General features: G+C 41.9%; 1 pseudogene; it reads right to left on the bottom strand.

Annotated features, from left to right (window-relative positions):
• Nucleotides 1–239: 239 nt before the first annotated feature.
• LOC145399183 (5S ribosomal RNA) lies at nt 240–359 on the bottom strand (annotated as a pseudogene).
• Between the last annotated feature and the right edge of the window lie 5066 nt (nt 360–5425).

The following is a 5425-nucleotide window of genomic DNA, read 5'->3' as shown; positions in this document are numbered from 1 at the left end:
TTGCAACTCTCTCTTATTTTTGGGTTGGGGGGAATTGACTATAGCATGAACTTTAACATCAGGCGGACTCACTTGGCCTAAACCGACCACAAAACCTAGGTACTGTACTCGAGCCCTTACAAATTCATTCATTCATTGCCAGACGCCATGTATCCCAAACGGGGTGGCCAACGGCTTAGAGTTAATTGTTTTAGAGGGAGGGGCACTAATCCTCCACCAACCCCACTTGACACGTAGGGATGCCAACAGCATCTGGTGTTCCCAGGCGGTCACCCATCCAAGTACTAACCAGCCCCAACGTTGCTTAACTTCGCTGATCGGATGGGACGCGGTGTACTCAACGTGGCACAAAATTGGCAGAGGTCAGTCTTTGCAGCAAGGCATCTAGTTGGCTCAAGTGTTGTTCCCAGGTGACACTAAAGATAATTACATCATCAATATAAGTCTTACAACCTTCAACATCCTTGGTGAGATTATTCATCAGCCTTTGGAAGGTGGCACGAGCATTCATCATACCATAGGGCATGACCTTACATTTGTAAGTATTGCCACCAACCACAAAACAGGAAATTTCTTGGGCCCCTTCTGTGAGTGGGACTTGCCAATATCCCTTCATCAAATCTAGTTTTGTAATAAACTTTGCACTGCTTATCACATCCACACAATCATCTACACTAGGAAATGGATAGGTGTCATTCTTGGTAAAGGAGTTGACTTTTCGATAATCAATGCAAAAGTGATGTGACCCATCAGGTTTTGGAACCACTGTGACTGGGGAGCACCACTCACTTTGACAGGACTCAGTTAACCCCTGCTGCAACATGTAGTTCAGTTCCTCTTGAATGATGGTCTCTTCTGAGGACTAGGCCGGTAAGGGGACTGCTTTACAGGGCTGGCGTCTCCAACATCCACGTCGTGCTGTGCCACTTCTGTCTGTCCTAAGGTGTCCCAGAAGACATCAGGGAACTTCCTGAGAAGGACAACAAGCTTGGCACACCGCTCTGCAGTCAAATGGGAGAGTTTATCAGTTAACATACTCCAAGCATCCTGGTTTTCTCTCCAACTAGTCATCTGGTCCAAAGTCAAAGGACAGTCCTTGTTCTCTGCTAACGCAACAGCCGACACCACACATGCAGCACTAGGGGGGTCCTCATCTCGCCTGTGATACTCCTTTAACGTATTTACATGGCACAGTCTTCATTCCTTCCTCCGGTCTGGGGTTAAGATGACATAATTTACTTCACCTACCCTCTTTTCTACTACATAGGGGCCTGCAAAACTTGCCTGCAGAGGCTGACCATGAATGGGAAGCAAGACAAGAACTTGATCACCTAGGTGAAACACTCTGTTCCTAACTTTCTTAGAGTGGTCATTCCACCTCTTCATCTTTTCCTGAGATGACTACAAGTGTGCCCTGGCTACTTCCGTACTATAGGCCAGTCTTTCTTTAAATTTTAACACATAGTCAAGCAAGTTAATTTGGTCATCATCCTTGACCCATTGTTCTTTGAGGAGTTTAAGAGGACCTCTTACTTCATGGCCAAAGATTAACTGAAATGAGGAGTAGCCCAAGGACTCACTCGGTGCCTCTCTGGTTGCAAAAAGTAGGAAAGGTAAACAATTGTCCCATTCCATTTCATCAATACACAGCTTTTTGATCATGCTCTTCAAAGTTTGGTGATACCTCTCTGATGCACCCTGACTCTGAGGATGATATGCTGAGGAAGTGATTTGGGAGATTCCTAACTCCTTAAAGGTTTGTCTGAACAGTCTGGAATTAAAATTACTGCCTTGATCTGACCGAACTTCCTTAGGGAGACCAAAACGGGTAAAGAAGGTCAGCATCTCTTTTACAACTAATTTAGCTGAAATATTCCTCAAGGGAATGGCTTTGGGTTATCTAGTGGCCATGTCTAACATCGTGAGGATGTACTGGTGGCCTGGGAAAGTTTTAGTCAAAGGGCCAACAATGTCACATGGACTCTAGTGAATGGGGCCTCAAACACAGGTAGAGGAATCAAAGGAACTGCAGAGATGAGCTTATTGCTCTTACCGACTAGCTGACAGGTGTGACATGACCTACAGAACCGGGAGACATCTCGACGGATTCCAGGCAAGTAAAAATGCCGCCAGATGCGGGAGAAAGTCTTCCTCACTCGTAAGTGACCTGCTAAAGAAGAGTCTTGAGCAATGGACATAATTTTTTGCCTATAGGGTTTTGGAACCTACACATGATGTACAGCCATAAGAAAAACTATCGTTACCCTTCAGAGCTATGCACTACGACACAACGACAAAGTGTTGTGGAATGCCGGGACAGGAAAATTCGTACCGCAAACCCGTCAATGTCGGTTATGTGAGACACAGATATCAGAATTTGTGCTAGAGGTAATAAAAGCTAATTTGGCCTCTGTGCTTAGAGACAATACGTTTTATTATCCGGCACTGCATTCATTAAATAAAAGTATAACAGAATGGTGTAGAGTTGGCAACACACGTGCAGACGGACAATGAGTATGTGCACCCATACCAGACGTATGATAGTACTTCAGCCGATAGAAGCCAAGTTAGTAAATTTCAATGTAATAATGATATATAATGCATTCTATATATAATAAATGTTGGGTAGAAGGAAAATAATAATACGTGTTCAGTTTCATTGCTCTAATATTTTGTATACCCCCCTCCGCCTGCTTCCAAAACAGCCCCTAGACGTCGATGTATGGATGCCACTAACTGAAGCATCCATCTGAAGCATTTAACCACCCATCTAATGCAAACTAATGAACTCATGCACCCATACTACACTACCATAAAAAAAAAAAAAAAAAGTCGATGCCTATAGATTTAATACACTTCAAAATAATTTATTTGTTGTATTCTATAGATAATAAGTGTTGAATAGTAAGAAAATAATAAACGTCCCGAGTTTCATTATTAATCCCCGGCGGGGCACTCAGGGTAACGTAAACACGTCCAATATATTTCCCCACCATATGACTCATTCTTCCTCATTATTCCAACTCTTGAAATGGGATTGTGATATGGCAACACTAGATTGGAGAGGGGCGAACAGCAAGGACCCGCCCACATAGCCCAGCTAACGTTCGTTTCGCATCGAACATTTCTGGGGATAACGATAGTTTTTCTTATGACTGTAAAGTCCCCCACTCGTTATCATATGAGAAACATTAACACGTTGTTTGGACTTAAGTAATAATAGTCTGTCAATTCAGACTCACATTCATCTTCCCTAACTCCTAAGTCAATTAAAGTGGCAACCTCTGGATGAGATCTTTGCATATCAGCTAACTTTGTACTTACATCAATCTGGGGAGAATCATCAACTTACTGATTCAGTTAACTGGGCGAAAAAGGTATCAGCAAGCCCAAAATCATCGTCAGCAATGCCAGTGCCATTCCTGTCAACATTCCCATGGCCCAAAAGGAGGTGACCCCTTGTACAGGTAGTTGGTCAACAACACCCACAAGCACTGAACCAGTAACTAACTCTGACTGGAGCTTCACCTCAACTAGGGGAACAGATACAAACTCAGCTATACCCTGCAACAAGACACATTCATTAGGGTCAGCTACATCAACAATCCCCTTCAACATTAGTGACTGTGTAGCTCCTGTGTCTCTAAGTATAGTGACTTTCTTAGCACCTTTTCCATCAAGTGAAACTAACCCCTTAGATATGAAGTTAGCAAATAAATGATCTGGGGAGGAGTCACTTAGTGTACTGTTTGGGGGAGGACACTCCCGCACATTGGAACTTTTCCCCTCGTTTTTTTCCAGCACCAGTCCTCCAAGTGCCCCGTTTTCTGGCAATACTGGCAAAACTTGACCCTCTGGCAACACCGTCCTCACTTACTTTTGTGGAACTAACATGCTCTAGGGTTGCAGTGTTCCCACTAGTGTCATTTGACATTAACTTGCCTTTACCAGAATAAGAGTTCACAAAAACTGGTTGGTTCACTCTCCTACCCTTAACAAATGACTGAGGCGTACGTTCATGCTTACGAATTATTCTACAATAATCTGCTACAACAGCAGCCTCAGCTAGGGTATCTAAATCTTTCTCTACTAGGTGTGTAGCAACATCCCTATCTTTGTTACCAGTGAAGTTCTCCAAGGTCATTAATTCTTTTACTTTACAGAACTCATCCATTTTCTTAGAATGCAACCATTGATCAAATAGGTCTGTGGGTATTCTAGCACATTCCAGGTGAGTCTGATCTTTCTGTTTAAAGGTAGATCTAAATTTAAGCCAGTATACCTCTGGTACGAGTTCATATGCTTTGAGAATGGCATCTTTTAAACAATTATAGTTAGTACTTCGATCAAGTAATAAAGAAATATAAGCCTCTTGAGCCTTTCCTTTCAAAACACTCTGCAGCAGCACTGTCAAAGAGTCTTTTGGCCACGAGAGACGACCTGCCACTTTTTCAAACATATGGAAGTACTTAGTGACATCATGGTCATTTAAGGGAGGTACTAGCGTAACGCTCCTAACAACATCAAAAGATTCACTGGCAGATGAAATACTAGCTCCAGGTATTCTATCAGGGTGCTTCAGTCTGAATTCGTGATCCATTTCCTTTTGTCTCATTTGAGCTTGTAATTCTATTTCTCTCATTTTGCTTGCACTTCAAGTTCTCTCAGCTTAATTCTGGCTAGCTCAAGTTGCACATTATCACCAGTATCATGAGCAGAAAAATTACTTGGGCCAGGTATCACCGATGCCAAAGGCTTGGGTTCAACACCTTGTGCAGCATCAGATGGCTCAGAACTAACTATGGAGGGCTCACTTTGCTCAAACATGGTGTCCAATATTGAATCAACTAACTTAGTGATTGAGGCAGAAAATCTCAACTGTAAGGCCTGGGTATGCTATATGAGCTCGTGTTTTGTGAGTGTTTTCACTCTGGTTGGGGAATGCTTAGAATCCAAAAATGCTTTCACATCACTATCACTCATTAGGGCCATGATTACTGATTATAGTTAAGTAGGTAAGAGTAAGCACCGTGTATGTGGCCAAGGTTGCCCATATTAATCACAGAGCTATCCTGGCCAGGAGGTCGCCAAATTATTATGGGGGTATATATTACGGTGCACTCTAAAATCTTATTTCAACACTAATTCAGTCATATTTTACTAACAGTAATGTTTTTTTTTTTCTTAACCCTGGATAGATAACCATTTTTTTGTTACTATATTAGGTAATGTAGGGTATGACGTACCCCATGGAAAAAAAATAAAACAAAAATACTTCCGTTTGAGATACTTCAAAATGCTTCAGTACACAAATAATTCAACCCATTATCTTAAATAGGGCCAGAAAAAAATGAAGTTTAATTGAAAAAATAGATATTTTTTGAAGTTTATACAAAAATGATTAAATTTTAGGTATACAAATTTT

Source organism: Coenobita brevimanus, chromosome 47 (genome assembly GCF_032717465.1).
Source record: "Coenobita brevimanus isolate Jiangsu-jjx chromosome 47, ASM3271746v2, whole genome shotgun sequence".
Taxonomy (NCBI): Eukaryota; Metazoa; Arthropoda; class Malacostraca; order Decapoda; family Coenobitidae; genus Coenobita; species Coenobita brevimanus.
Note: the sequence above shows the minus strand (reverse complement) of the source record. Positions and strands in the feature narration are given on the sequence as shown.